The sequence below is a fragment of the Delphinus delphis genome, chromosome 5, assembly GCF_949987515.2.
Source record: "Delphinus delphis chromosome 5, mDelDel1.2, whole genome shotgun sequence".
Taxonomy (NCBI): Eukaryota; Metazoa; Chordata; class Mammalia; order Artiodactyla; family Delphinidae; genus Delphinus; species Delphinus delphis.
Genome location: NC_082687.1, coordinates 132,370,859 through 132,387,221, shown reverse-complemented (window position 1 = coordinate 132,387,221; position 16,363 = coordinate 132,370,859). Strand labels below are relative to the sequence as shown.

The 16,363-nt window shown below is 35.5% G+C and overlaps 1 pseudogene; it reads right to left on the bottom strand.

The window, feature by feature from the left end:
- Positions 1-318: 318 nt before the first annotated feature.
- Positions 319-16,363, bottom strand: part of LOC132426341 (trifunctional enzyme subunit beta, mitochondrial-like) — an 87,142-nt pseudogene continuing 71,097 nt past the window's right edge.

Genomic DNA, 16,363 nt, shown 5'->3' with positions numbered 1-16,363 from the left:
TAGCAGCATTGCATGTGACCACTTACACACTTACTCATAGCCCTTCACCAAAACTAGCAATGATTTTCTTAATAACTCAACCCAAGACCTTCCTCTGAAACGGCACATTTCTTCAATAAAACCCTCTTCTATTCATATATGATTTTAAACCTTTACATATAGTGTTTCTGAACTTGGAGCTACAGAGTTGCTCAGGCAACCTAACTTAAGAACACAATCTTTGCTTTCCACTACAGGATTGTGAACAACTTAAGAGCAAGTGCTGTTATCTTTCTTTCTCACAGCTGTATCCCCAGAACAATTCCTGCATACAATAGTTTATATTGCCAGGGTTGTTCCTGGCAAAAGTCTTTCCTTCTGTTTGTTTCCTGGACTGAAAATGGGAAATATCAAGTCTATCTTAATTCCTGCTGTATCTTCAGCACAGTCCTGGCATTGACTATTTTTAAAATGAATACATGGGGTCGGAGGGGCCGGTGGCACGCGCGTGCCGCCAGACGCGTCCACGTCCGCGTCCGCGTCCTCCGCCACCCTCGGCACGGGGGGTGGGCCGGGGGTTCCCGGGCACTCGCGGCCCTTGCGCTCTTCCTAAATAAATAAAAGAAAAAAAAATGAATACATGAATAAATGAAGGACAATTGGATGTTTTTTCTAAGATGGGTCAGTCTGTATAAAAGGATATTCTAATATTCTATATCATATAAAACTGAAAATTATATATATATATATATACATATTTGAAAGTCAGACTTTTCAAGTTTTTCCTTTGACCATCAAGTTTTGAAATATATGAGGTAAATTATCTTTTGTCAAGGACAAAAGCACCTTGACATAAATAATGGAAAACAATATTTTTTCAGGATATAGAAAGTAGGACTCATTTCTTTCTATCTTTTTAAATTGAAATATAGCTCATGAACAATGTTATGTTAGTTTTAGGTGCACTGCATAGTGATCTGACATTTGCATACATTATGAGATGATCACCACCATAAGTCTAGTAACCATCTGTCCCCACAAAAATGTATTACAATATTATTGACCACATTAGCTATGCTGAAGACTTTTTCACCATGGCTTATGTTATAACTGAAGGTTTGTACCTCTTAATCCTCTTCATCTTTTTCATTCCCCCCATATACCTTCCCTCTGGCAACCACCCATTTGTTCTCTGTATCTGATTCTGTTTTCTTTTTGTTTTATCTTTTGGTTCTGTTTTTTATTTTCCACATATAAATGAAATCATACAGTATTTGTCTCTCTCTGACTTACTTCACTTAGCTTAATATCCTCTAGATGCATGCATATTATGACAAATAGCAAGATTTCCCTTTCTGTGACTAATATTTCACTGTATGTATATGTGGGTATGTATATGATATATATATATATATATATATATATATATATGGTACATCTTCTTTATCCATTCATCTATCAGTGGACACATAGGTTGCTTCTGTATCTTGGCTATTGTAAATAATGCTGCAATGAACATGGGGTGAATATATCTCTTTGAATTTGTGTTTTTGTTTTCTTCAGGTAAATACTCAGAAGTGAAATTGCTGGATCACATAGCAGTTCTATTTTTAATTTTTTGAAGAAGCTCCATATTGTTTTCCATAGTGGTTGCATTAATTTACAATCCCACCAACAGTGCACTAGGGTTCCTTTTTCTCCACATCCTTGCCAATATTAGTTGGTTCTTGACTTTTTGATGATAGCCATTCTGACAGGTATGAGGTCGTCTCTCATTGTGGTTTTGATTTGTATTTCCCTTATGATTAATGATGTAGATCATCTTTTCATGTGTCTGTTGGCCATCTGTGTGCCTTCTTTGGAAAAATGTCTATTCAGTTCCTCTGCCCATTTTTTAATGGATTTGCTTGGTTGTTTTTGTTTTTGTTTGCGGTACGCGGGCCTCTCACTGTTGTGGCCTCTCCTGCTGCGGAGCACAGGCTCCGGACGCGCAGGCTCAGCAGCCATGGCTCACTGGCCTAGCCGCTCTGCGGCATGTGGGATCTTCCTGGACTGGGGCACGAACCCGTGTCCCCTGCATTGGCAGGCAGACTCTCAACCACTGCACCACCAGGGAAGCCCGGCTTGGTTGTTTTTTGATATTGAGGTGTATGAATTTTGTGTGTATTTTGGATATTAACCCCTTGTCAGACACATTATTTGTAAATATCTTCTCTCATTCAGTAGGCTGCCTTTTTTTTAATTGATAGTTTCCTTCATTGTTAATAATCTTTTTAGTTGGACATAATCACATTTGTTTATTTTTGGTTTTGTTTCTCTTGCCTGAGGAGACAGATCCAAAAAAATGTTGCTAAGACAGATGTCAAAGAAGGTACTGCCTATGTTTTGTTCTAGGAGTTTTATGGTTTCAAGTCTTACATTTATGTCTTTAATCCATTTATGAGTTTACTTTTTTACAGCGTGGAAAAGTAGTCCAGTTTGATTCTTTTGCATGTAGCTGTCCAGTTTTCCAAACACCATTTATTGAAGAGGCTGTCTTTTCCCCATTGTGTAATCTTGCCTCCTTTGTTATAGATTAATTGACCATATAAGCGTGGGTTTATTTCTGGGCTCTCTGCTTTGTTCCATTGATCTATGTGTCTGTTTTTGTGCCAGTACCATACTGTTTTGATTATTGTGACTTTGTAGCATATTTTGAAATAGGTGTGAAACCTCCAGCTTTGTTCTTTTTTCTCAAGATTGCTTTGACTATTTGATGTCTTTTGTGGTTTCATTTAGATTTTTAGAATTATTTGCTTTAGTTCTGTGAAAAATGCCATTGGCATTTTGATAGGGATTGCACTGAATCTGTAGATTGCCTGGGATAGTATGGTCATTTTAACAATACATTTTAACAATACAATTCTTCCAATCTAAGAGCATGGTATATTTTTCCATTTGTTTGTGTCTTCAGTTTATTTCATCCATGTCTTATTGTTTTCAGAGTACAAGCCTTCATGTCTTTGGTTAGATTTATTCCTAGGCATTTTATTCTTTTTGATACAAGTGTAAGTGAGATTGTTTTCTTAATTTTTCTTTCTGATAGTTTGTAATTAGTGTATAGAAATGCAACAGAATTCTGTATGTTAATTTTGTATCCTGCAACTTTAATGAATTCATTTATTAGTTTAATAGTGTCCTTAGAATGTTTTATGTACAATATCATGTTGTTTGTGAACAATGGCAGTTTTTACTTCTTTTCCAATTTAGGTTCCGTTTATTTCTTTCTCTTGTCTGATTGCTGTGGCTTGGACTTCTAATACTATGTTAAATAAAAATGATGAGAATGGGCATCCTTATTGTTTCTGATCTTAAAGGAAATGCTTTCAGCTTTTCATTGTTTACTGTGATATAGGCTGTGGATTAGAACTCATTTCTATAAAGAGAGTGTCGCCCTTACCTCTTTTGGTGGGGGCGGGGTCTTTGCAGCAGTCCTTGTTAGAACAAAATGTAGACAGTGGAAAAGATAATTCTCTCATTCTTATCTTGTGTTTTCATTGAGTTCTCTTATTGTTGATGCCTATAACTGATTATTTATCAGGAATCATAGATCCTTCTTTAATATCCCTGTTGTATATGTCCCTCTATCACAATCTTCTTCTAGTAATCACATATTTTGATAATTTGGGAAGGTGGAGTGCATGCACTACTAGCATAGAATTCCAAATTTTGTGTGTTTAAGTTTGGACATATTTTAGAAGGAGAGAGTCTGTATATTGGTTTCATCTTCTTAATAGTGTTTGGACCGAAATAGATAAAGAGACACTTCACTATATTCCTCATGTTCAGAATATACAATCTTATCCTCAGAATAGTCTTAAACCAACACTTTTTACATCTAACATTCTTATTCTAAAATAATAATTTTCATTCAAATCACTTAGCATAATTATTAAATTTCTCCATAGCTAGGAATTTCTCTTTACAGCCTGACATAACCCTAACAACACAAAAATATCATTTTCAAACTTGCTTTCATATGTTGTTATAGTCTGAAAAGCCAAATTCTTTCATTTATAAATATTCACAATATATTATTTTATCTTTGTGGACTTGTATGTTCAGTTCTTTCTCCAGGTTTAGGGAGTTTACAGATATTATTTCTTTAAATAACATCTCTTCCCCTTCTTCTTCTTTTCTCCTTCTGACATAACCATTATTATGCTGGGTCTCCTAATGGAGCCTGACAGCTCTCACACGGTTTCTTGACTTTTTAAAAATCTTAGTTCTGTCTCCTCTTCCAGCTGAATTATTTCTAGATTTCTATCTTTCAGATTGTGTATTCTCTCTTCTAGCTAATCTTTCTATTTCCAGTGCTTTCTAATGCATTCTTCATTTCGTTTATTGGGTTTTTCAGCTCCAGAATTTCTGTTTGATTCTTTTCAATAATTTCAGTCTCTTTGGTAGAGCACTCCTTCTGTTCATTGATTTAATCCCCAGTTCCTTGAATTGTCTTTCTGAATTTTCTTGTAACTCATTGAATTTATTCATAACAGCTATTTTTAATTCTCTATCAGGTAGATCACACTCTTCTGTGAGTTTGCGTTTACTTGCTGGAGAATTGTCATTTTATTTTTATAATACCGTACTACCACAATTTTTCATGTTGTTTGATGATATGTGCCTATGCTGGCACATTTGAAGTAGTGAACATCTTTCTTCTTTAGGTAAAGCTTTGTTTACTTTGATTCTAACAGTCCAACAGATTGGCAATTAGAGACCTTTCTATTGTTTCCCAGCAGGTGACACTATAGCACACATTTTTTTTTTTTTTCCCATAGATCCTTGTGGCTGTATTTGGAAGCTTTCAATAGAAAAAGAAAGAAAAAAAAAAAAAAGGCTGGGAACAAAGTGGGGTGAAGTATGTGCTTGGACCTTAGGGCTTTGGGTGTATGACAAGCCTGTAGGGGAGATCCTCAAGTGAGGGAATCCTAGAGGTTTTGAATGGTCCTCTTGCTAAATTCTGGGGCAGATAGCAGGTAACAATGTTCTTTTTTGTCTGATCCTTCCCTTTCCTTTCCCTCCCCCCAGTTACACATGCCTCTCCTCTGAGGTCTGGGTACTGCTGAATTGCAACAGGACCCTTCAGCTGTAGTTCACAGAGCCAGATAGACTTCCACTCGCCACTTTTTACCTTAGATCCCCTCTGCCAGAGGGGGTGCCGGTGCTGCGGTCACCAGTGCTGTTGCTCCTGGGCTCACCAGTGCAGTTGCCACTGCTGGACCTTGAGTGAAGGCACTGCTACCACTGCTCCCCTGGTTCTGCAACCTCCACAATGTCCAATCCTCCCACCATTAGCTATACAGATATATGTATCTCTACAGTGTTATGGTGTGCTGTGCAGAGGAACCATTGGCTTACGGATGTCCTACTAGTTGTAAATTGAAGGGGAGAGACAAAGGAAATGATGCTGACCCCATATTGTTTTGAATAATAGAATAGAGATATTTACTCCAACCCTTTCAGTTGCCTTAATCCTTAAAAGTCATATTAAGTCTCTCCTCATTAGTGATGCACATCAATCTGATTTTATCTTTTACTAAAATTCCAGACACACCATGTTTTGTCTTGGGGGGGAAATAAAACCATATTTGATTACTTAATGAATCTTAATAAAGTTTCTATAAAGAGAGTAGAGTAAATATAGAAGCAAGAAAAATATCAATAGAATAATAGAAGAAAAATTTCCAGAAATGCATAAAAATAGGGATTTTCCAAATGGAAAAGCCCTACTAAATGTGAAATAGCATGGAAAAATAAAAGACAAAATATTACACACATCCTAATGAAATTTAATTGTTATACTCTACATTTCTCTCCTTAAAAAGTATTATAAAATAAAAAATGGCCAAAATGGAAGGAAAATTGCCTCCTGAGGAAAAACATGTAGATTATTTATAAATTAATGGAAATTGAACATCCTCCAGATATCTTAACATTAATAGCAAAGGAAAAGACACATTTTGTCAAAGCTTTCAAAATTTGTGGACAGGGGATTATTTTAAAATCCGAATCTTATTTCCAGGTAAATGATATCTACTGTGAGGGTAAAATAAAGAAATTTTCAGTTATAGAAAGACTCACAAATTTATCTCTCAAGAGCCTTTACAGAGTAACCCAAACAGCAGCAACAGCAGCAGCAGAATGAAAAAAGGTATTTCTTAATTGGTACTTAACAGGTGATGATTATAGTATGTTATTTAAAATGTTACTAGATGAAATGTCTCTATAGCTTTCTCTTTTGTTTTAAGTAAAATCCTGGTAACCATGATTTTTCTTTTAAAAATAAATAGAATAACTTTATATGTTCTAGAAAACCATAAAATGTGGGAAATAGGGCACTGAATACATGTTTTTTATGGATACATGAATGTAACAAAATGATATCATACCATTTTATATAGAAAATTATGCATTTTGCTTTCTTTTCATAAAAGATTACATTTTTAGCAAACATCTCCTATAAGTAAACATAGATCTATACTATTTCTTTTTTTAACACATCCATCAAAATACGTATTTGTCTATAGATAGATACATAAGACTTTTTGGGTGAGAATATTTAAGTTCTACTCTCAGTAAATTTCAGTTATACAATACATTATTATCAACTGTAGTCACCATGTTTTCATTTGATCCTCAAATCTTTTTTATCTTACAGCTGAAAATTTGTACCCTTTATTATCCTCTCCTTATTTCCCCATCCCAGGCAGGTAGCTACTTTTCTACTTTCTGTTTCTATGAGTTTGACTTTTATCGATTGATTGATTGATTCCAGATATAAGTGGTATCATGCAATATTTGTCTTTCTCTGTCTGGGTTAATCTGGTTATTAGCATAATGCCCTCAAAGTCCATCCAATTTCTTATAAACGGCAGGATTTCCTTCTTTCTCATGGCTGAATAATATTTCAGTGTATTTATATACACATTTTCTTTATCTATTCATCCACTGACAAACAGTTAAATTGTTTCCATATTTTGGGTATTGTGAATACTACTGCAATGGAACATGTGAGTGCAGATAAAGCTTCAACATCCTGTTTTCTTTTCCTTTGAGTATGTACCCAGAAATGAGATAGCTGGATCATATGGCAGTTCTACTTTTAATGTTTTGAGGGACCTCCATATTGTTTCCTATAGAAGCTGCATCCAATTTACATTCCCATCAATAGTGCACAGAGGTTCCCTTTTCTCTATATCCTCACCAACAGTTGTTGTCTCTTGATATTCTAACAGGTGTGAGGTGATATCTCATTGTGTGGGGGTTTTTTTTAAATAAATTTGTTTATTTATGTATGTTTGGCTGCATTGGGTCTTTGATGCTGCACACAGGCTTCCTCTAGTTGTGGCGAGCAGGAGCTACTCTTCGTTGTGGTGCGTGGGCTTCTCATTGCGGTGGCTTCTCTTGTTGCGGAGCACGGACTCTAGGTGCGCGGGCTTCAGTAGTTGTGGCACATGGGCTCAGTAGTTGTGGCTTGCAGGCTCTAGAGCGCAGGCTCAGTAGTTGTGATACACGGGCTTAGTTGCTCCATGGCATGTGGGATCTTCCCAGACCAGGGCTCAAACGTGTGTCCCCTGCATTGGCAGGTGGATTCTTAACCACTGTGCCACCAGGGAAGTCCTCTCATTGTGGTTTTAATTTGCATTTCCCTGGTTATTAGTGATGTTGAACATCTTTTCATGTGTCTGTTGACCATCTCTGTCTTCTTTGGAAAAAATGTCTATCTAGATCCTCTGCCCATTTTTTACTCAAATTATTTGTTCTTTTGCTATTGAGTTGCTTAAGTTTTTTAATGTATTTTTATATATTTTAATTAGTCCCTTTGAATATATGATTTGCAAGTGTTTTCTCCCGTTCACAGGGTTGCCTTTTCATTTTGTTCCTTTGCTGTACAGAAGCTCTTTAGTTTGACATAGTCCTGCTTGTTTATTTTTGTTTTTGTTGACTTTGCTTTGGGAGTCAGATCCAAAAATTCCATACCAAGCAGCTTACCACCAATGTTTTCTTCTAGGAGCTTTATGGTTTCAGGTTTTGAATTTAAGTCTTTAATATTTTGTAGTTGATTTCTGCTTATGGTGGAAGTCAGGGCTTAACAGGGTTTTATGCTTTTTCATGTGGCTGCCAAATTTTTCCCAACACCATTTATTGGAAGAGTCTATCCTTTCCCTATTGTATATTCTTGGCTCCTTTGTCATAAATTAATTGTCCATAGATTATGCCTGGGATTATTTCTGACTGTATATTGTGTTCCATTAATCTATATGTCTATTTTATATCAATACCATTCTGTTTTGATTATGTAACTTTGTATTATATTTTGAAATCAGGACGTGTGATGCCACCAGCTTTGTTTTTCTCTCTCAAGGTTGCTTGGGCTATTTGGAGTCTTTAGTACTTCCATACAAATTTTAGGATTTTTTGTTTTCTTTCTGTGAAAAATTGGAGTTTTGATAGGGGTTGCATTGAATCTGTATATTGCTTTGGGTAATATGGGTATTTTAACAATAATAATTCTTCCAATCCATGAGCATGTAATATCTTCCATTTATTTGTGTCTTCCTCAGTATCTTTTATTAAAGGGTGTGTGTGTGTGTGTGTGTGTGTGTGTGTGTGTGTGTGTGCATGCTCATGTTTCTTTTTGAAACAGAGGGTTAGAGAACCCTCATGATAAAGTAGGATATGTGAGAAGGATTTTGAAAACCCTATGGAAATAGCATAGTGTGTAACATATCTCATCTCCATAAGGAACAACTATTTGGGGTGTTTATTGTTACTGTTTTTGAATTAGTAAGACTTGATATTAATCATTGTTTTATGATTATATAAAAATATTAATATTGGTGGCATCTTTGTACAGGATACATATGGAAATATATATGGAAATAAATATATTTATGGAAATTCTTTGTACTTATTTGCAACCTTTTTTTGTAAGTCTAAAGCTTTCAAAATATAAAGGTAAAAACTAACTATAGTGTATGTACATATGTAATATATCCCTTATTTACCTTATCTTCAATAACATTCTGTATAATTCTAAAATATTCACAAACTTAACTCTGTAATTATTTATGTATCATTCAATGGCAGGAAACTGGGTGCATTAAAAGGAGGTAATTGCAAAGAGTTTGGTGATGAATGTTAACTAGACTTATTGTGGTGACCATTTTGCAATATATACAAATGTCAAATCATTGTATTGTACACCTGAAACTAATGTAATGTTATATGTCAAATTATTCCTCAATAAAAACAAGGAGGAAAGCAAGAAAGGAAAGAAAGGAGAAAAGGAAAAGGAAAGAGTTTGGGGAAAAGTTTATTGAAAAAGTATGCACAGGTTTTTTTCACAAACCAACAAGGGTTGTTGAATCACCCCAGCAAAGCTACCAATAGTGTCCAATGACCTTAACAACCTAGGCCAGAAAGAGCAAGATTGGGTAAAGCAGTTTCCAAAATGTGATCTTCAGTGTAGCCATATATATACTACCAACCTAAAGCCTGGTGGGGTGGGAGCTGGGGAGGGGGTGGATGCACTGTCAGTTTTCAGTCCATAGTGTCCTGGCAATGCATCTTATTTGTCAAACCAAATGAGAAGTCAGAGGATGAGATAATACAGTTTATGGGCAGATAAATATCTGCCTCCTGGGTAGAGAGCAGGGTGGAGAAGGATGCAAAGTGGTTGGAAAGGGACAAGAGAAGAGTGTTCAGCATGCCTGGAAAAATCTTAAAGCACTCTGTCTTTCTTTGTCTACAGTATTTGTAAACACGGATTTAAAATGAACTAATAACATCATTTCTTGATGTTTTATATAACATCAAGAAATCCTGTATTAAGTGTTAAGAAATAAAGTAACAACCATCTCTCTGCATCTTAATGTGTTCACGATATCTTCTTTTTTAAAAAAAAAAAATTATTGGAGTATAGTTGCTTTACAGTGTTGTGTTAGTTTCTACTCTATAGCTTCTTTTGATTTCCATTTAAATCCATGGCATTTGCAATCTGTTTGCATTAATAGAACATAATTGCAGACTTTTCATGAAATGGTTTGTCTTTTGAAAAACTGTGCAGTAATCTTGGGTGGATGACTTATTGTTGTTCCTGAAAACAATTTGGGAATTCCTGAAAGACCATTCTCAATCAGAATCAACAGCATCAAGTGAATTTACTCAATATTTTCCTTGCTGTCTACTTTTAAGTGCCACATTTCACTTAGCAAAAACAATAATATTTTTAAAATAGTAAAGAAAATTCAAATATTTTAATATCATTTTCTTCTTTTATATTTTCAGCTATTAATTAATTGTATATAACCTGAAACATAGGTCTTCTTTGGTTTATGAAAAAGAAATATTTCTGCTGTATAAATTTTGTTTTTAAAATCTGCATTGTATTTTGAAGACATTGGACCAGCTACAAATGAAAAAGACAGTATGGCCAATTATTTAATGGAATCAAAAATTATTTTCAGTTTTCTATCCACATTTTTTCCTCTAGTTATATATAACTGTATTATATGTAGTAATAGCTTATATATACACAGACATTTCTAAATTACTTTTTGCTGGTTAATATTATTTGTCAACTTGGCTGGGCCATGGAGTACTCAGATATCTGTTGAAATGCTTTTCTGGGTGTTTCTATGAGGATGTTTTTGGTTGAGGTTAACATTTAAATTGGTAGATTGAGTACAGCAGATTGTCCTCCCTAATGTGGGTGAGCCTCATCCAATCACTTGAAGCCCAGAATAGAGCAAAAAGACTGAGCTCATCCGAATAGAATTCTTCCTGCCCAACTACCTTTAAGCTACATCATTGGCTTTTTTGCTGCCTTCCCACTGAAACTGAAACATCAGCTCTTCCTGGGCCTTGAGCCTACCAGTCTTTGGACCGGAACTACACCATTGACTCTCCTAGGTCTCAGTTGGCTGGTTCACCCTGCAGATCTTGGGACTTGTCAGCTTCTATAAAATGTCAGCCAATTCTTTATTTTATATATATATATATATATATATATAGGGGGCAGAGAGGGATGTACAAGCATAGATTTCTCTGGAGAACCCTGACTAATACACACTGCATTTTATAATATGACCAGCCTGTAACTTAATGATCTATAAGGAATTATGCAGGGAGTCATAGGTATTGGAAGACTGGCTCAAGAAAGAAGTGAGGGAAATATTATTTGATCTTTGATTTCATGTAATCTGCATGAATTCTGGAAGTTTGAGGTATCAGCCATGGCTTATTGTGGAGGAGCAGAAAAAACATATGCTGTGGCTAGAATTTGAAAAGTTTGATATAAGAGTTTACATCTCAATTCTAAAAGCAAGCTCACAAGGTTAATTGCTCAGTTTACTTCTAGAACATCCAATCTTAAGCTTCACATCAATGGTTTCACAATATGAAAAACTAAGGATCTATTTAACATCAATTTTGGCCAAACTTTGGAAGGAATTGAAAGGGATTTACAAAGAAAGACAATTTGGGTCAATTGTTTTATCCATTGCAGGAAGAGGTCTACAATGTGTCTGAAATAGTTCAGTATCATACGGAAAAAGTTGGTGTGCTTATGCCTAGAAATGTACATCAACAATATTTTATAATACCAAGCCCAGGGAGAATGGCAGCAGTGAATGATGTGTCCCAAAAGGGATTCCAACAGGACCCTGTATGGAATAATTTGCTGTTGGGACTGTAAAAGGCTGATGCAGGGGCAAGGAGCAAGGTAGAGTTGTGACCTTCAAGAGAAGCACTAGGGACATGAGGGAACAGTAACTATTCATATTCTGAAGGGGTAAAAGAAAAAGAAATGAGAGTGAACTAGGGGGTGCAAGGAAGTGGTGAGAGCTGGGATCCTGCTTAGCACAAATGATCTTTCCTCAGACTTAAACTGAGGGCAGTCAAGGGAGTTGGCCAATTTTTCTAGCTTGGGGTGTTGTACTAACTTGGTTTTTTTATTCCCTGGGCTTTGTGTGACTCAGTGAGATTTCTATACACGGAAATACCAAGAAGGGTATTTTTCCGCCTTTTTTTTGAGTCATGAAGCTTAAAAATCTGTACATTTTTTATTCATTATATTTATATGTAGGAAACTCAGGTGGATACACAGTGGATTATAATACTGAGTTTCATGATTCTCCGAAGTGAGGAGATGGTGTCAACCCTTCTCAAGTATATATAAGGGAATAGTTATGATCCTGACAAAATGTTTCAAGCCCTAGTGGTCACCCATGCACTTTCTGGTTCGCTTTATTTCTTATTTGCTGCTTCTGGCCTTGCTACTTGCCATCAACGTGTTGGCATCCTGTTCTTAAATAAAGAATCCATATACCTAGATTAGATAGAACTTAGTCTTTCCTGTTTACTGGTTTTAGTAATTGAAGATTTGTAAATTGATTTTTCCAGAAAGTTTTGCTTTCTAACATGATTGTGTTTTTAGGTTGATAATAGTATCTTTATCATACTGGTTTTCTTTGGAATTCTGCAAGTACAAGAGATATCTTTTAACTTTTACTTGAGTCACTTTGCTTGCAGTCTTGGGTAAAAAATTTTTAATAAATGATTTCTTATAATATAGATGTAAGACTGTCATTATGCTTACTGTGCAGTATTATATAATTTTATTTATCTTTCCCACTCATCTTACTAATTCAGAATTTTTTTAAACAATTCTCTGCCTGCTATGACATAAATCCTCCCTAAGTGCTGTGCAAAATGTGGCTTGTTGGTACAGTTGGAGGGAGAGGCAGATAGTTGTCATAAACAACAACAAGAACAACAAAAACACTTAGGAAATGACATACAATTGCTTATTTTAATTTAGCCTCCAGCATCTTCTGCTTATAAATAAAACATCAATACCAAAACATGTAAGAGGATATAATCTCACATTTTTTAAAAAGAATAAATTTAAATTATATAATTATTCTATATCTTCCTCTTAATTCTCTGTGACTTGATGAAAACTTTGTCATTGACTGGTGATTTTTCAAGATTATATTGGGAACCACTGGCTTAAAGAGTAACATTGACACTCAGAATCGTGACATTCTTGCAGACATTGAAAATAAAATACATTTTTGTTGTTCTGAGCATTAACCACCCACCTCAAGACTAATCTTCTAAATTTAGAAATGGCTCAGTGGACTTTTATGGAGCCAACTTACTGTCAAACCTAGCCTATCGCTTTAGTGCATGTCATGATTCTATATACTATACATACGGTACTATAAGATTGCTATCTGTAGCTTGTTCAATAGAATGAGAATATAAGGTTGCTGGGAAAATATTTTCAGAGTTGTTATATTTTAGAATAAGGATATGCTTAAACATGCATTAATATTTTAAATATTTAAGATTTAGAAAAAATAAATTGCACCTTAAATTGTATTAAGGTTTTTTTCTGTGGTTATGTAGTTATAATATGTCACATAGTTGATGTTCACTAAATAATATCTCATACTCTCTTCTCTGAACCTGTGTTTTTTAACTAATTTATTAGCAAGATTCCTTCATTGCTAATCAAATGTAAATTCAATACATCTTGTTCATCGCATAGGTTTCATTAAGAGTACACTGTTCAAATTAGATTAATCTGAAAAAATTATTATTTCAAACAGCATGCCATGAAAGGAATCAGTCTCCATAAATATCTCTTTGAACTATATATTCTCATTGGCCAAAAGAACTTCTTAATTTTAGCAAATTAAGTTCTTAGTTTAATACCCTTCATAAATTAAGTAATAAATTGCTTTTACAGTGCATTGGGTTACAAGCCTTGTTTCTACTCAAGAGGATTTTAATTGTGTTGCAAGTTAGAAGTGCTAGGAGTATTGTGAGTCAGTGAAATCTATACATGTGATTATAATAATATAATTTCTTCTAGGAGCCAGATGACTCCTTATATAAAATAATGAGCAATTACTGCTTGCTAATAGTCACTTGTTACGTATTATTATTAGAATGTCTGCAATCAAAATGGAATATGTAAAACATTTCCAGCCTTCAAAAGTATCAATTTAGAGCAACATATAATCTTTCTACTACACAAATGCACCCCTGAAATTTCAAAAAAAAAAAATTGGTATATGCTTGCTGTCAGGAACAATATAGTTACTAGGTTAATGCATATTGTTGAAATAGATGCTGGATATGCCTCTCAGATTCCTCCAGCTTCCAGGAGTTTTGATTGCTGAAGGTTCAAAACTGAGGCCATCTCCAGAAATAGCCTTTCCCCAATATTATACCCCTGTCCTGGGAACAGCCTACTTCTAATAACTGATCAATTTGTACAAAGCCCCAGCCCCCTTGTCTCAAGTCATGATACGTTTGAAGAATTATCTCAGTTTTAGATTTTCCTAAGAGATAAACTGAGGCCCTTGTTGCAACCATATCTCAGTTCAACCCCTGCCCTCCCGCTAATTCTCTTGTAAGATTGATAAAGAATGTTGATAATATTATGTTAATTAATATTAACATATTATTAACATATTCTACACTTGGGAATACTACTCCTACCCATTTACTGATTACAATGGAAAAAGGCCATCTTTCAGTGGGGCCCAGATATGGAATGGCTGTACAGCAGATTCAAGCTGCAGTGCAAGTGGTCCTGTTGCTGGGTCATCCAAACAAGTAGATACTAAGGAATTAGAGATGTTTGTGGTAGAAAAACATTTTTATACAACAGGGATTTATACACCATTCACAGATGGTGCTCGTACATGCTCAGCCATGAGAAAAATACCATGGGACACAGGTGACCATGCAGCCTTCCTGAGCTGGGTCCTGTGAAACCCAACAACAAATCACATGGTTCCTAGATCCAACAGCTGTCTATTCCAAAACGGAAGGAGTACATTTGGACTTGGGCAGGATCAGATTAGGAGTATAAGTAATTTGCATTAAATGGCTCAGACTTCCAGTTTCTCCACCACTGTTGCACTAGCTCCTGAACTTAGCTCAGCCCTCTGACTAGTATTCAAGGGCTTTCGAAGTGTTGGAGCTACCAAAAAGGTATTCTGCATTACATTACATTATAACAAGGGACTCAAAGAGTGTAGGGTATGCGGCAATCGAAAAATGGAGGCACGGGTGAAGAGCTAGGCTGGAGGTGACACCCTGTTTAGATGAAATACTATTAGGAACAGTATACACATTAAATCAATGTCATTATTTGGTGTCTACGCTCATTAAATAGAGCAAATAATCTTTAGAAACAAGAGATAAAAGTAGTAGTGGCTCTGTTTACCATCGCTCCCAGTGACTGACTTTAGGAATGTGTGCTTCCCATCCCCACAGCTCTAGTCCCTTCAGATCTGGAAGTTTAGGTTCCCCGTGAGGCTACGCTTCAACCAGGGTCCACAGTCAGAGTCCTATTAAACTTTAAGCTATGGCTGCCACGTCACATCAGTATCCTAACGCTAAAGACCAGCCGGGAAGAAAGGAGTCACTATCCTGGCAAAGGTAATTGATTTGATCATTGGAAGGAGGCAAGGGAAGTTGCTGTTAAACGATGGTTTGAAGAAAAATTATTTGATGCCCAAGTGATCCGTTGGGTCATATGTTGGAACTTTACACAATTTTTTAAAAATAGCTTTAGTGAGATATAATTGGGATATAATAACCATAGAATTCACCTATTCAAGCTGTGTGATTCAGTGGTTTCGGTGTAGAGTACATTATTATTTTTGATTGTAATTTTATATGTGTATACATTTGGTCATCCAGCCGTTTTAGATCAAATTCAGTGTCACTCACAGTGTTGTGCAACCCCCACCACTCTGTTCCAGAAGCTTCTGTGTTACCCTCCCACCAATTCTGTTAAGCTGTTATGCAGTAATTTCCACTCCTGCCTCCCCTCATACCCACTCTCCCCATCTAATCTACTTCCTATCTCTATGAATTTGCCTGAATGTTTCATATAATTGGAATCACGCAATGTTTGTCCTTTTTTCTCTGGTTTATTTCAGTTAGCGTCATGTTTTCAAGTTTCATCCATGTTGTAGCATCCCTTTTGATGGCTTAGTAATATTCAACAAAATGTGGTATATACATTTTTTATATTCATTAATCAGGATACTTGGGTTATTTTCACCTTCTGGCTATTGTGAATAATGCTGCAGTGAACACTGACATTGAAATATCCATTTGAGTCCCTGCTTTCTTTTTTTTTTCAATATCTACAAAAAGAGTGCGTTATATGGAAATTCTGTGTTTAGCTTGTTGAGGTTATTTCCCCACCAGGTAATATCTCTTAACCAGTGGAAATGGTAGTTGAAGGTAAAGGGCCTCTAGAAAGAGTGATAGAGGGGGAACACTACGAATATTGTTTATGGCCCTA